Source organism: Coregonus clupeaformis, chromosome 12, assembly GCF_020615455.1.
Source record: "Coregonus clupeaformis isolate EN_2021a chromosome 12, ASM2061545v1, whole genome shotgun sequence".
NCBI classification, from domain to species: domain Eukaryota; kingdom Metazoa; phylum Chordata; class Actinopteri; order Salmoniformes; family Salmonidae; genus Coregonus; species Coregonus clupeaformis.
The window spans coordinates 24150177-24167496 of record NC_059203.1 but is presented as its reverse complement, the minus strand read 5'-3'; the positions used below and the strand labels follow the sequence as shown (position 1 = coordinate 24167496).

General features: G+C 45.9%; 1 protein-coding gene across 2 annotated transcripts in view; it reads left to right on the top strand.

The window, feature by feature from the left end:
- LOC121578068 (inter-alpha-trypsin inhibitor heavy chain H3) overlaps nucleotides 1-17320 on the top strand; it is a 46732-nt gene that overhangs the window by 19567 nt on the left and 9845 nt on the right. The gene's annotated exons all lie outside the window — the stretch shown is intronic.

Genomic DNA, 17320 nt, shown 5'->3' with positions numbered 1-17320 from the left:
CTCCAAAGCTTTTTACTATCATTCATTATGTCATTTATCTTTGTTTCATAGTGTAGTTTCTTCTTCTTTTTATTCAGTTTAGTCACATGAGTTCTCAATTTGCAGTACGTTTGCCAATCGGTTGTGCAGCCAGACTTATTTGCCATTCCTTTTGCCTCATCCCTCTCAACCATTACATTTTTCAATTCCTCATCAATCCATGGGGACTTAACAGTTTGTACAGTCATTTTCATAATGGGTGTATGCTTATTAGTAACAGGAATAAGCAATTTCATAAATTTGTCAAGTGCAGCATCTGGTTGCTCCACAGTCCAACACATATGTTTTACATCAACAACATAGGAATCACTACAAAACTTATTGTATGACCTCTTATACATTATATTAGGCCCAGCATTTGGAACTTTGGTTTTCCTAGATATGACTACTATATTGTGATCACTACATCCGATGGATTTGGATACTGCTTTAAAGCTAATTTCTGCAGCATTATTAAAGATGTGATCAATACATGTTGATGATTTCATTCCTGTGCTGGTTGTAACTACCGTGGTAGGTTGACTGATAACCTGAACCAGGTTGCAGGCACTAGTTAAAGTTTGAAGCTTTCTCTTGTGTGGGCAGCCTGATGAAAGCCAGTCAATATTTAAATCACCCAGAAAATATACATCTCTGTTGATATTGCATACATTATCAAGCATTTCACACATGCTATCCAGATACTGACTGTTAGCACTTGGTGGTCTATAGCAGCTTCCCACCAGAATGGGCTTTAGGTGAGGCAGATGAACCTGTAGCCATATTACTTCAACAGTACATGAGATCCTCTCTAAGCTTTACAGAAATGTGGTTCTGAATATAAACAAGTTGAGGAGACTAAATTACTTGGTGTTACCTTAGATCATGTTCAAACCATGTAGATTCAATGGTAAAGATGGGGAGAGGTCTGTCCATAGTAAAGAGAGGTTCTGCTTTTTTGACACTTTTTGACTCCACAAAGCAAGTCCTGCAGACTCTAGTTAAGCTGAAGCTGGCCCAGAACAGAGCGCCACGTCTTAATTGTAATCATAGGGCTAATATAAATACTATGCATGCCAGTCTCTCTTGGCTAAGAGTTGAGGAGAGACTGACTGCATCTCTTAATGTGTTGAAAATTCCAAATTGTTTGCATAGTCAATTTACGCACAGCTCTGACACACACACTTATCCCACCAGACATGCCACCAGGGGTCTTTTCATAGTCCCCAAATCCAGAACAAATTCAAGAAAGCATACAGTATTATATAGAGCCATTATTATTAACTCCTTTCCATCTCTTATTGCTCAAAGACCTCATGGCACAACGTCTCTCCCCTATTTGGCCTAGATATTTTGTGTGTATGTATTGATATGTAGGCTATGTGTTCCATTTTTAAATGTATGTAGTTCTGTCCTTGAGCTGTTCTTGTCTATTAATGTTCTGTATTATGGAATATTTCATATTCTGTGTGGACCCCAGGAAGAGTAGCTTTCGCAACAGCTAATGGGGATCCTAATAAAATACAAAAAAATACCTGCCGACCTCAATCTGCCTTTCTCTCACTGGACACCTCCGATCTCCAGCCCCATGATCACCCCCACAACTAACACACACATAGCTTTCTCCACCTATACCACACATTCCTTCATCTCATGCCCTACTGCACACTTCTCACATCTAGGTGTCTCCCTCCTACACACTGCTGCAATATGCCTATACATTTGACATCTAAAACACCAGAATATTTTCTGAACAAAAGCTCTCACGGGATAACTGGTGACGACTCTGCATCAAAACTAAGCATGACAGATAATGTATTTGTTTCCCCACGCTCGCCACCTGATGTACTTCTCACCAAATGGCAGGCGTCACAGACACCGGGAATATTCCATTTCAACTGCTCCTCCTCAACACCTAATGCCACCCCGTTATCACTCTTTTCAACGGTGCCCTGCTCCGAGAGCAAAGCACGTCACAATTATTGTCCCTAATCTTGTAATCCGGAGCGCCCTCTCCCTCTGGGCGGAGGAAACACAATAAATAATCATGAGTCCACTCTGAGTTAATTTCACCAACTCAACAATCCCCCAAATCATCCTTATCATCCTTGGGATGAGGCCGGAACTCGGCAGTCCTCACCGTAGGTACTTCACCCTCACTCTCAACAGGTTCCATCTCTGAACCACTTGAGCACGTATCCCTGTTTTTGCACTTGACGCCCACCCTTCCTCACCACACTACTTCCCTCTACACTCAACTTCTTCTCAGCAGTCATCACTGCACCTGCCACCTCATTTAATTCATCCTCTCTCGTCATGTTCCATTTCCGCCTCAAAATTATTCCAAAAGTTCTGTGCGATCATCCATTCCATATTCAGCCCGAATTCTAATTGAGCTGGCACCAGTTGTGAAACTGGGCTACACTGGCCCGGGTTTCCCTCGACCCAGCTCAAATTTGGAAATTCCATTTGAGCCAGCTCAAATTTGAACCTAATTTGGCCCTAATTTTAGGCACCAGTGGAAATGGGGCATTAGATTCATACAATCAACATTGCACATTTTACAGTGAACAATAGAGATTATATTTATCTAAATTCAATTTAAATGAATAATACACCCAAAACCACTAATTCCTATGATTTAAAGTGTTAAATAAAGCTAAAATATTATAATAATATTTTTTGTGAACAAATGTTTCATTTTGTCATTCTAATAAGGTTGGGAGCAACATGTGAAAATCTATTGCACTACAAAAACAAATTTTTGCACTACAAAACCCTCTCTCTTTCTCTCTCTTGGCACGCTGGCTATCTAGCTAGTGTAGCTAGCTAGTGTAGCTAGCTAGCTAGCTAGCAAACATAGCTACACACAATAATACCATAGTCAAAATCAGCATGTGAAGTAGCTAGCTAGCTGTTAAACTGCAAAAAACTGCACTAGCAATTTAGGAGTCAACAATCTCACCATGTTCAACCTGGCATTTCGTGTGTGTCTGATGTTGCTATTGCAACCCAATGGCCTACAGACGCAGTCACACACACACATAGCGAGGGGGGAGCATACAGATCGTATTAAATTACTAGAAAGGCTATGTCATAAACCCTCAAAGTTCCACAATTGGGTGAAAATGGCAGCCATATTGGTCAAGAAGAAATCCTAACCAGTCTAATTGGAATTAATCGCAGTAGAGGCATAATCCTGATTTTACTTATGCAGGAAAATAAAAGTAAGGGATGTGATATATTAGAAATTTTTTAATATAATTGTTGTTAACCTAAAATATTGTAATGTACCTATAAATAGAGTTTATATGGGTTTTATACAAATGTTCTGTATAAATTGCCTCTAAAATATACAGTGCCTTCAGAAAGTATTCACACCCCATAACTTTTTTTAAATGGATTAAATTCAGATTTTTTCATTGGGCTACACACAATACCCCATAATGTCAAAGTGGAATTATGTTTTTCTAAATGTTTACAGATTAATTCAAATAAAAAGCTGAAATGTCTTGAGTCAATAAGTATTCAACCCCTTGGTTATGGCAAGCCTAAATAAGTTCAGGAGTATACATTTGCTTAACAAGTCACATAATAATTTGCATGGACTCACTATGTGTACAATAATAGTGTTTAACATGATTTTCGAAAGACTACCTCATCTCTGTACACCACACATACAATTATTTGTAAGGTCCCTCAGTCGAGCAGTGAATTTCAAACACAGATTCATCCACAAAGACCAGGGAGGTTTTCCAATGCCTCGCAAAGAAGGGCACCTATTGATAGATGGGTAAATAAATAAAAACTATAGTGAAGTTATTAATTACACTTTGGATGGTGTATCAATACAACCAGTCACTACAAAGATACAGGCATCTTTCCTAACTCAGTTGCCGGAGAGAAAGGAAACCACTCAGGGATTTCACAACTCAGGCCAATGGTGACTTTAAAACAGTTACAGAGTTTAATGTCTGTGATAAGAGAAAACTGAGAATGAATCAACAACATTGTAGTTACTCCACAATACTAAGGGATAGATACAAATGTACTGGGTGGGAGGGGTGGTCGAAAATAGGGGAGGGTTGTCAAACCTTAAATGTTTTGCTTTGAGGAGGGTTGTGTGTTTTTTTATTGGGCACAGGGGAGGGTAGTGCGTTTACATTTGTTTTTCTGCTCATATTTTCCCTATAAACAATGGCTTGACATACTTTCGATAGTACCCTAATAACGTTTAGAAACGTTTGTGATGGTTTGGTATGATGTAGCTATTATTAAGCTTTAGCTAATGCAGGCCTCTGATATGAAGGAAGTGTGCCCCAGCGCTCCAACTGAATCCGACAGTTAAACTTGAGGTGAGGAAGACTGTTTCAGGCCTACCAGAGTTCATCCTATAATCTAACAATATAATGGTTAACTTTATACAAAATATTCTGATCGAACATTAACGAATTAGCCTCCTTCTGTACGTCTATATCTGTATAGCAGACGCAGTAGCCATCTGACATAAATAAATGCATGGCGGTGTCATAGCATGCCACCGGCATATTTCTATCTCTCTCTATCTCTCTGGGGTTAGGCCTAAGCTTCTCTTCCTTTATATAGGCTATATATATATTTATTAAAATGTTAATATCATACGGTGGACACCTAAGCCTATAGGCCTATGAATGAAATGCCCTGATACATGTAGTGCTCAAATCTCTGACAGCTGAACCGCGAGGTGGACAGTTATTGTTTTAGGAAAGTAGCCTAAAAAACAATTTTAAAAAAATAATCTATAACGTTTTCCATACGCTACACATCGAAACACAAGGAATAGTGTTTTTGTAATTTGTTATAGGCTGTTTTTAAGGACACGTAAATGTGGCTCATTTGGCCAATATCCCTCGTATGTCGGATCTGAATGCATATGGATGTCTGGTAAATTAAAATCTTCCATGTTATGTTGTCCAGCGCCGAATTTTGCTGAAGGAATTGCATATTGTTTTTATGAAGATTTTAGAATATTCGCATGGAAATCTTTCATCAATTGGATGGAAACCTAGCTAGTGCGCTAGTCCAGTGTCACTTTGATTATGCCTGCGAATCATGGTTCAACAGCAGCCCCAAACATTTAAAGAATAAGCTACCAGCCAAACAAGCTTGGAAGAATTTAAACTCCCCCCTCATACTCATCTGGAGGTTGAGCATTATTTTGTCTCTATCTATGTAATGTGTCTGTATCTATGTAATGCGTCTGTATCTATGTAATGCGTCTGTATCTATGTAATGTGTCTGTATCTATGTAATGTGTCTGTATCTATGTAATTATATATGTATTTAAGTTTTTTTTAAATAGGGACCACAATGGAAATAAGTCCCTGACTTTATTGTGCAATACCGGTCACTTTTTAAAATCTTTGTGTATATATGTATTTTTATTCTGACAAATAAAATCAATCAATCAATCCAAACTATGCAGCCAGCGGCCAATTGATGAATGGAAAGAGACATCTGTTAGAAAATGACATTCAGAGATTGTCAAGCCAAGCCTTCTATACAGGGTAAGCCTACAGTGGGGAAAAAAGGTTTTTAGTCAGCCACCAATTGTGCAAGTTCTCCCACTTAAAAAGATGAGAGTGTCACGCCCTGGCTCTGGGGACACTTGTATGTGCGAGCCAGGGTGTGAGTTTCATTTGTATTCTATGTGTTCCATTTCTATGTTGGCCAGTGTGGTTCTCAATCAGAGGCAACGAGTGTCAGCTGTGGCTGGTTGTCTCTGATTGGGAACCACATTTAAACAAGCTGTTTGCCCACAGTGGTTGTGGGATCTTGTTCTAGTTGGTTTGTGTTTGACCGTTGACTGTCACGTTATCGTTTTTGTTGTTTTGGTCGTGTATCGCTAATAAAGAGTATGTTCGTCTGCAACGCTGCGCCTTGGTCCTCATCTGTTCCCGACGATCGTGACAGAAGATCCCACCAAAACTGGACCAAGCAGCGTGTCCAGGAGCCATCGCCAGGGGAGTCGCTAGCAGATCTCCGTGGCAACCTCGACTGGGTCAAGCCTAATGAAGAGCAGAGAGGGTGGACTTGGGAACAGTGGAGGAAGAGTCTCGACTGGGTCAAGCCAAATGAGGAGCAGAATGGCTGGAGTTGGAAGCAGAAGAGCGAGAGTTGGGCGAGAACTATAGAGGCCTGGCCCACGGGGAAGAGAGACCCCCAGAATTTTTTTGGGGGGGGGCTCACGACGTGGACGTCGGGGCAGCAGGAGGCCGCGATAGAGCGGTCCAGCGGGTTGGCAGAGGAGGCCGCCAGGTTACGGGGGCCACTGGTCAAAGAAGGGAAGAAAGGTGTAGAGGCACGGCGAGAGGTACTGGGGTGTGTTACCAGTCCGGTCCGGCCCGTTCCAGATCCCGGTGTAGGGCCAGTGGTGTGTGTCCCCAGTACGGTCCGGTCTGTTCCTGCCCCTCGCACCAAGCCTACGGTGCGCATCGCCAGCCCAGCCCGGCCTGTTCCTGCTCTCCGCACCAAGCCTATGGTGCGCGTCGCCAGCCCAGCCCGGCCTGTTCCTGCTCCCCGCACCAAGCCTATGGTGCGCTTCGCCAGCCCGGCCCGGCCTGTTCCTGCTCCCCGCACCAAGCCTATGGTGCGCGTCGCCAGCCCGGTCCGGCCTGTTCCTGCCACTCGCACCAAGCCAGGGGTGCGAGTCGTCAGCCCGGTCCAGCCCGTTCCTGCTCCACGCACCAAGCCAGGGGTGCGTATCGTCAGCCGGCCCGGCCCGTTGCTGCTCCACGCACTAAGCCAGGGGTGCGCATCGTCAGCCCGGTCCGGTCCGTTCCTGCTCCACGCACCAAGCCAGGGGTGCGCATCGTCAGCCCGGTCCGGCCCGCTCCTGCTTCCCGCACCAAGCCAATGGTGCGCGTCGCCAGCCCGGTTCGGCCCGCTCCTGCTCCTCACACCAAGCCAGTGGTGTGCGTCGCCAGTCCAGCACGGCCCGTGCCTGTTCTCCACACCAAGCCAGTGGTGGGCGTCGTCAGTCCGGCACGGCCCGTGCCTGTTCCACTGGTGCCTGGTCCGCACCGGTCAGATGCGTTACGCCGGAGCTAGAGCAATCCGCTCCATCAGTGTGCAGTCCAGCTCCGGCCAGCGGGGCCAGACCGACCAGGGGTACTTTGGGGGGTTGGAGAGGGAGTGGGGATCAGGCCCGAGCCGGATCCGCCGCCAAGGCGGAGTGCCCACCCGGTCCCTCCCCTGTGGTATTTAGTTGGCGCGGTCGGAGTCCGCGCCTTTAGGGGGGGGTACTGTCACGCCCTGGCAATGGGGACACTTGTATGTTGAGCCAGGGTGTGAGTTTCATTTGTATTCTATGTGTTCCATTTCTATGTTGGCCAGTGTGGTTCTCAATCAGAGGCAACGCGTGTCAGCTGTGGCTGGTTGTCTCTGATTGGGAACCACATTTAAACAAGCTGTTTGCCCACAGTGGTTGTGGGATCTTGGTCTAGTTGGTTTGTGTTTGACCGTTGACTGTCACGTTATCGTTTTTGTTGTTTTGGTCGTGTATCGCTAATAAAGAGTATGTTCATCTGCAACGCTGCGCCTTGGTCCTCATCTGTTCCCGACGATCGTGACAGAGAGAGGCCTGTCATTTTCATCATAGGTACACGTCAACTATGACAAACAAATTGAGAAGAAAAAAAATCCAGAAAATCACATTGTAGGATTTTTTATGAATTTATTTGCAAATTATGGTGGAAAATAAGAATTTGGTCACCTACAAACAAGCAAGATTTCTGGCTCTCACAGACCTGTAACTTCTTCTTTAAGAGGCTCCTCTGTCCTCCACTCGTTACCTGTATTAATGGCACCTGTTTGAACTTGTTATCAGTATAAAAGACACCTGTCCACAACCTCAAACAGTCACACTCCAAACTCCACTATGGCCAAGACCAAAGAGCTGTCAAAGGACACCAGAAACAAAATTGTAGACCTGCACCAGGCTGGGAAGACTGAATCTGCAATAGGTAAGCAGCTTGGTTTGAAGAAATCAACTGTGGGAGCAATTATTAGGAAATGGAAGACATACAAGACCACTGATAATCTCCCTCGATCTGGGGCTCCACGCAAGATCTCACCCCGTGGGGTCAAAATGATCACAAGAACGGTGAGCAAAAATCCCAGAACCACACGGGGGGACCTAGTGAATGACCTGCAGAGAGCTGGGACCAAAGTAACAAAGCCTACCATCAGTAACACACTACGCCGCCAGGGACTCAAATCCTGCAGTGCCAGACGTGTCCCCCTGCTTAAGCCAGTACATGTCCAGGCCTGTCTGAAGTTTGCTAGAGTGCATTTGGATGATCCAGAAGAGGATTGGGACAATGTCATATGGTAACGAAGGAGTAGCTTCGTAAGAAGCATTTCAAGGTCCTGGAGTGGCCTAGCCAGTCTCCAGATCTCAACCCCATAGAAAATCTTTGGAGGGAGTTGAAAGTCCGTGTTGCCCAGCGACAGCCCCAAAACATCACTGCTCTAGAGGAGATCTGCATGGAGGAATGGGCCAAAATACCAGCAACAGTGTGTGAAAACCTTGTGAAGACTTACAGAAAACGGTTGACCTGTGTCATTGCCAACAAATGGTATATAACAAAGTATTGAGAAACTTTTGTTATTGACCAAATACTTATTTTCCACCATAATTTGCAAATAAATTATTTAAAAATCCTACAATGTGATTTTCTGGAATTTACTCATTTTGTCTGTCATAGTTGACGTGTAGCTATGATGAAAATTACAGGCCTCTCTCATCTTTTTAAGTGGGAGAACTTTGTCAGAAGGCGATGGTGAAATGCGGTAGGCAAAGTCAAACGCAGGACACAGAGCTTACTGGAAACGTACTTTACTTGAAAGTAACCAGAGAAGAAAACCATCTCCATACAAGGAGGAAAACAACCCGCACACTAACACTGCCGAAGACGAATACAATAACACACAACACACAATGCACGACAGAAAGTTAAATAGGGGAAACAATACAACATAATGGGGAACAGGTGTACACAATCAGGACAAAACAAGTCAAACACCGAAACATAGATCGGTGGCAGCTAGTACTCCGGAGACGACGAACGCCGAAACCTGCCCGAGCAAGGAGGAGGAGCAGCCTCGGCTGATTCCGTGACAGTACCCCCCCCCCCTTGACGCGCGGCTCCAGCCGTGCGCCGACCCCGGCCTCGGGGATGGCCAGGAGGACGCGGAGCAGGGCGAGTCGGATGACTCCGGTGGAAGTCCCTCAACATGGAGGGATCTAGAATGTCCCTCCTGGGGACCCAGCACCGTTCCTCCGGACCGTACCCCTCCCACTCCACGAGATACTGCAGGCCCCCCATCCGACGCCTCGAATCCAAGATGGAACGGACTGAGTACGCCGGAGCCCCCTCGATGTCCAACGGGGGTGGAGGAGCCTCTCGTACCTCATTCTCCTGGAGTGGACCAGCCACCACCGGCCTGAGGAGAGACACATGGAACGAGGGGTTAATGCGATAATACCTGGGCAGTTGTAACCTATAACATACCTTGTTCAATCTCCTCAGGACTTTAAAGGGCCCCACAAACCGCCGACCCAGCTTCCGGCAGGGCAGGCGAAGGGGCAGGTTTCGGGTCGAGAGCCAGACCCGGTCTCCTGGTGCATACACCGGAGCCTCACTGCGGTGGCGATCGGCGCTCGCCTTTTGCCGCCTGATGGCACGCTGCAGATGGACAGGCGCAGCGTTCCAAGTTTCCTCCGAGTGCCGAAACCACTCGTCCACCGCAGGGGCTTCGGTCTGGCTCTGATGCCAAGGTACCAGAACCGGCTGATAACCTAACACACACTGGAAAGGCGTCAGGTTAGTGGACGAATGGCGGAGGGAGTTTTGGGCTATCTCTGCCCAGGGAATATATCCCGACCACTCCTCTTGCCGGTCCTGGCAATATGACCTCAGAAACCTACCCACATCCTGGATAACTCTCTCCACCTGCCCATTACTTTCGGGGTGAAAACCTGAGGTAAGGCTAATCGAGACCCCCAGACGTTCCATAAATGCCCTCCAGACTCTAGAGGTGAACTGGGGACCCCGATCAGACACTATATCGTCAGGCACCCCATAGTGCCGGAAGACGTGTGTAAACATGGCCTCAGCAGTTTGTAGGGCAGTAGGGAGACCTGGCAGGGGAATGAGACGGCAGGCTTTAGAAAACCGATCCACAACGACCAAGATCGTAGTGTTCCCCTGGGAGGGGGGAAGTCCGTGACAAAATCCACCGATAGGTGAGACCACAGCCGTTGTGGAACGGGTAGGGGTTGTAACTTCCCCCTGGGCAGGTGTCTAGATGCCTTACACTGGGCGCACACCGAGCAGGAGGAAACATAAACCCTCACGTCCTTGGCTAAGGTTGGCCACCAGTACTTCTCACTAAGGCAGTGCACTGTCCGACCAATACCCGGATGACCAGAGGAGGGTGACGTGTGAGCTCAGTATATCAACCGGTCGCGAACCTCGAGCGGCACGTACCTCCGACCCTCTGGACACTGTGGAGGAGTAGGGTCGGAACGTAACGCCCGCTCGATTTCCGCATCCACCTCCTACACCACCGGTGCCACTAAACAAGACTCCGGGAGTATGGGAGTGGGCTCAATGGACCTCTCCTCTGTGTCATATAGTCGATACAGGGCGTCTGCCTTAGCGTTCTGGGACCCTGGTATATAGGTGAGCTTAAATACAAAGCGGGAAAGAAACATTGACCACCTTGCCTGGCGAGGATTCAGCCTCCTCGCTGCCCGGATGTACTCCAGGTTACGATGGTCAGTCAGAATGAGAAAAGGGTGTTTAGCCCCCTCAAGCCAATGTCTCCACACCTTCAGGGCTTGAACCACAGCCAGCAGCTCCCTATCCCCCACGTCATAATTGCGCTCCGCCGGACTGAGCTTCTTAGAATAGAAAGCACAGGGGCGGAGTTTAGGTGGTGTACCCGAGCGCTGAGACAGCACAGCGCCGATCCCAGCCTCGGAAGCGTCCACCTCCACCTGGAATGCCGAGGTAAACAGGTCCTTCAGACGTTTAAACGCCCTGTCCGCCTCAGCTGACCACTGCAGGTGCACCGGACCCCCCTTTAGCAGAGAGGTAATGGGAGCTGCTACCTGTCCAAAGCCCCGGATAAACCTCCGGTAGTAATTGGCAAAACCCAAGAAGCGCTGCACCTCCTTTACCGTGGTTGGAGTCTGCCAATTACGCACGGCAGAAACGCGGTCAATCTCCATCTCTACCCCTGACGCGGACAACCGATGTCCCAGGAAGGAGATGGACTCCTGGAAGAACAGACATTTCTCCGCCTTCGCATACAGGTCATGCTCCAACAGTCTACCAAGCACTCGACGCACCAGGGACACATGCTCGGCTCGTGTAGCGGAATATATTAGAATGTCATCAATATATACCACAACACCCTGTCCATGCAAGTCCCGGAAAATCTCGTCCACAAATGATTGGAAGACTGAAGGAGCATTCATTAACCCGTATGGCATGACGAGGTACTCATAGTGACCCGAGGTGGTACTGAATGCTGTCTTCCACTCATCTCCCTCCCTAATGCGCACCAGGTTGTACACGCTCCTGAGATCCAATTTTGTGAAGAATCGCGCCCTGTGTATTTGATGGTGATCTGATTTAGACCACGGTAATCAATACACGGGCGTAAACCCCCATCCTTCTTCTTCACAAAAAAGAAACTCGAGGAAGCAGGGGAAGTAGACGGCTGTATGTAACCCTGTCTCAAAGATTCGGTGACGTAGGTTTCCATAGCGGCCGTCTCCTCCTGAGACAGAGGATACACGTGACTATGTGGAAGCGCAGCGCCTACCTGGATGTCTATCGCACAATCCCCCTGTCGATGAGGTGGTAATTGAGTCGCCTTCTTCTTACTGAAGGCGAGAGCCAAATTGGCATACTCAGGTGGAATATGCAAGGTGGGAACTTGGTTCGGGCTTTCCACCATCGTTGCCCCTACGGAAACGCCTACACACCGCCCAGTACACTGATCAGACCATCCCTGGATAGCTCTCTGCTGCCATGAAATGTTGGGGTCATGAGCGGTTAACCAGGGAAGCCCCAACACCACGGGAAATGCAGGAGAATCAATCAAATACAAACGTACTATCTCCTCATGACCCTCCTGCGTTTTCATCCGGAGAGGCGCCGTGACCTCCCTAATCAACCCAGACCCCAACCGGCGGCTATCTAGGGCATGAATGGGGAAGGGCACATCAACAGGTACGATAGGAATCCCTAACTTATAGGTGAACTGGCGATCAATGAAATTCCCAGCTGCGCCTGAATCTACTAGCGCCTTATGCTGGGAGTGAGGAGAAACCTCGGGAAACACCACTTTAATACACATATGATCAGCAGAGAGCTCTGGGTGAGTTGGGTGCCTACTCACCTGGAATGACTCATCAGTGCGTCGCCCACTGCCTTGATTCCTAGGAGGCCCTCCCCAGCACCGACCAGCAGTGTGTCCTCTGCGGCCACAGTTGGTGCAGGGGACGGCCTCCCTCCTGGTCTCCCTCCTGGTCTCCCTAGCACCAGCACCCCCGAGCTCCATAGGGGTCGGCTCGAAAGTGCTGGGGGATGGAATGGACGGCCGAGAATCCGGATGTCCGCGGGTAACCAACAGGGTATCCAGGCGAATCGACATGTCCACCAGTTGGTCAAAGCTGAGGTTGGTGTCCCTGCAGGCTAATTCCTGACGCACGTCCTCCCTCAGGCTGCATCTGTAGTGGTCAATGAGGGCCCTCTCATTCCATCCCGTGTTGGCTGCTAGCGTCCGGAAGTCCAGCGCGAACTCCTGCGCGCTCCTCCTCCCCTGTCTAAGGTGGAATAGACGCTCACCCGCCGCTTTACCCTCTGGGGGATGATCGAATACTGCCCGGAAGCGGCGGGTGAACTCCGCATAGCTGACCGTAGCGGCGTCTATCCCACCCCATTCGGCGTTAGCCCATTCCAGCGCCTTGCCGGACAGACAGGAGATGAGGGCAGACACGCTCTCGTATCCCGAGGGCGCCGGGTGAATGGTTGCTAGGTAGAGTTCAACCTGGAGTAGGAAACCCTGACACCCGGCCGCGGTGCCATCATAAGCCCTCGGGAGCGAGAGCCGAATCCCTCTGGACTCCGGAGATGGACCGATGGGTATGGCTGATGGTGGTGGTATCGTAGGATGAGGTGTGGGCAAACCTCCACTCTCCCATCGCCTCAAGGTGTCCATCACCCCTTGGATGGTGGTGCCCAGGTGCTGGATCACGGCCTCTTGTTGGGTTACACGCTCCTCCAGTGCTCCCCTGAGCGCGGACGATCCTGCTGACTCCATCGGAAGGTGTGTTATTCTGTCAGAAGGCGACGGTGAAATGCGGTAGGCGAAGTCAAACGCAGGACACAGAGCTTACTGGAAACGTACTTTACTTGAAAGTAACCAGAGAAGAAAACCATCTCCATACAAGGAGGAAAACAACCCGCACACTAACACTGCCGAAGACTAATACAATAACACACAACACACAATGCACGACAGAGGGTTAAATAGGGGAAACAATACAACATAATGGGGAACAGGTGTACACAATCAGGACAAAACAAGTCAAACACCGAAACATAGATCGGTGGCAGCTAGTACTCCGGAGACGACGAACGCCGAAACCTGCCCGAGCAAGGAGGAGGAGCAGCCTCGGCTGATTCCGTGACAACTTGCACAATTGGTGGCTGACTAAACACTTTTTTTCCCCACTGTACAAGGTAGGGAGGGATGTACAGTTCATTTGGAAAGTATTCAGACCCCTTGACTTTTTCCACATTTTGTTACGTTACAGCCTTATTCTAAAATTGATTAAATCGTTTTTTCCCTTCATCAATCTATATTCAATACCCCATAATGACAAAGCAAAAACAGGTTTTTAGAAAAATGTGCACATTTATTAAACATAAAAAAATGAAATATTACATTTACATACGTATTCAGACCCTTTACTCTGGAGCAGGTTTTTTTCAAGGATCTCTCTATAATTTGCTCCGTTCATCTTTCCCTCATTCCTGACTAGTCTCCCAGTGCCTGCCGCTGAATAACATCCCCACAGCATGATACTGCCACCACCATGCTTCACCGTGCCAGGTTTCCCCCAGACGTGACATTTGAATTCAGGCCAAAGAGTTCAATCTTGGTTTTATCATACCAGAGAATCTTGTTTCTCATGGTCTAAGAGTCCTTCAGGTGCCTCTTGACAAACTCCAATTGGGCTGTCATGTGCCTTTTACTGAGGAGTGGCTTCCGTCTGGCCACTCTACCATAAAGGCCTGATTGATGGAGTGCTGCAGAGATGGTTGTCCTTCTGGAAGGTTCTCCCATCTCCACAGAGGAACTCTGGAGCTCTGTAAGAGTGACCATCGGGTTCTTGGTCACCTCCCTGACCAAGGCCCTTCTCCTCCGATTGCTCAGTTTGGCCGGGCGGCCAGCTTTAGGAAGAGTCTTGGTGGTTCCAAACTTCTTTCATTTAAGAATGATGATCTCATAGCAAAGGGTCTTAATACTTATTTAAATTTGCAAAAATGTCTAAAAACCTGTTTTCACTTTGTCATTATGGGGTATTGTGTGTAGATTGATGAGAAAAATAAATCATTTAATCAATATTATAATAAGGCTGTTTACATTTGCACATTTTTCTAAAAACGTGTTTTTGCTTTGTCATTATGGGGTATTGAATATAGATTGATGAAGGGAAAAAACGATTTAATCAATTTTAGAATAAGGCTGTAACGTCACAAAATGTGCAAAAAGTCAAGGGGACTGAATACTTTCCGAATGCACTGTTTTTCTGCTTGTCGAGATTGAAATAGTCTATTTATTGTGGTGTTGAAAACGCAAACCATGATATTGAAGTGCCCGAAGTCGGCTTTGTTTATTGGTTGTGTGGTGCATTGGCACAGAAGCCTTTGATGCATATATTTTATATAATTATAAATATGAAATCAAAATGTTGAAAATCTGATTTCCCACTAGCTGATCATTGTCTGCAGCCGGCTCTGATCGTAGTGTAATAAAACAGGCAGAGAGAGTGAGCTCGTCTGTGGTGGTCGGCGAACCCCCAAACTTCTGGCCCGTAGCCCTGCGTGGCATCGACTGTGCCACGAAAGCATGCTGAAGTGGCTAAATCGATATACACGTTTATAAACACAGGGTCACTACAGTTATTGTTATTTTTGGTCGTAAATATTATTTTGAATTAATTATATGACGGGGGAGGGTGTTCAATTTATTTGACTGTATAAGGGGAGGATCATGTGAAAATATATTTTACTTTGGGGGGGGGGGGCATATTTTTGTATGACACCTTGAGTTGGACAAGCCCCTCCCCCCAGTAAATTTCGATCTGTCCCTAACCTAATTGACAGAGTGAAAAGAAGGTAGCCTGTACAGAATAAAAATATTCCAAATCATGCATCCTGTTTGCAACAAGGCCCTAAAGTAATATTGCAAAAAATGTGGCAAAGCAATACATTTTTTGTCTTGAATACAAAGTGTTATTTTTGGGGCAAATCCACAAAAAAAGTAAAAATAAAATTCTAACAATAATTATTGTTGTTGTATTGTCACATACACCGGATAGGTACAGTGAAATGTTTTTTTTTTTTTCAGGGTCAACCATAGTAGTATGGCGCATACAACACATTACTGAGTACCACTCTCCATATTTTCAAGCATAGTGGTGGCTGCATCATGTTATGGGTATGCTGGGGAGTTTTTCAGGATTAAAAAAGAAATGGAATAGAGCTAAGCACAGGCAAAATCCTAGAGAAATACCTGTCTGCTTTCCACCAAACACTGGGAGATTAATTCACATTTCAGCAGGACAATAACCTAAAATACAAGGCCAACTCTACGCTTGAGTTGCTTACCAAGACGACATTGAATATTCCTGAGTGGCCGAGTTACAGTTTTGACTTAAATCTACTTGAAAATCTATGGCAAGACCTGAAAATAATTGTCTAGCAATGATCAACAACCAATTTGACAGAGCTTGAAGAAGTTTAAAAAGAATAATGGGCATAATTGCACAATCCAGCTGTGGGAAGCTCTTAGACACTTACCCAGAAAGACTCACAACTGTAAACACTGCCAAAGGTGCTTGCACAAAGTATTGACTCAGGGGTGTGAATACATATATCAATGAGATATTTCTGTATTTCATTTTCAATATATAGTTTTCACTTTGTCATTATGGGGTATCGTGTGTAGATCGGTGAGAAAATATATATATTTAATCAATTTTGAATTCAGGCTGTAACACAACAAAATTTGGAATAAGTCAAGGGTATAAATACTTTCTGACTATAAATGTCTATATTTTTGTTTTCTTGGAAAGCTGTTGCATTTAAACAATTTATGGAATATTTCCTCTAAAACTGGCTGGCTAGCTAGCTAAAAAACATACAGTGCAGATAAAATCTTCAAGTTAATTATTTTAAACAATATCTTATCACAGCACTGGCAAACCATGGTTGACCATTTCCCTGACCAAAATGGCTGACCTTTCTCCCATCATAAGAAGATTCATGTCCATTCTAGTATTTTAATTCCTAATTCTATGGGGTAGAGTAGAAAATTGTGTTTCGTGATGGTAGTTGAAGAAAAAACTGAGTTGAATAATTTGTTCCAAAAAATATATACTTTCTCATGCAATATAGACGGATGGAGGTGTTCAAGACAATTATGCCCATACCATATTGGCTGATATGGCAATCAGGAGTGCAGGTAATTAAAAAGTGTTATGAAATGTGATAGTTTTTTATTCCCTAACTCATTGACGAGAACCTTATTGTGATGATGTGGCACAACATGATTTCAGAGATGGACCACTTTAAGGAGAATTTAGCTTTTTTTCAACCAAATCTCAATTTTTGATATAAATAGCATGTTATAGAAGGGTCTAGACACTCCAAAAAATAAAAATGATTTCACTTTTTTTTTAACGAACCCCCAACCAGTGATACACTGAAAAAACATGAACAAAGGCTCCAAAAACACCCAAATACTGTACGTCCTTTTAGAAACTGAAAATCTCTCAGGATATTGATGCAGGTCTTTACATGTTGTACACATGTAATTGTGTCATTCAAACTTTATCCGCCAAATTTACAGAATTTTAATTCTCGACTTGATTATCCCAATAAAGGTTTTGCAAACCAGGTTAAAAATGATCTTATACTATTTTGTAAATGTTTTATGCAAATAAAAGTATTAT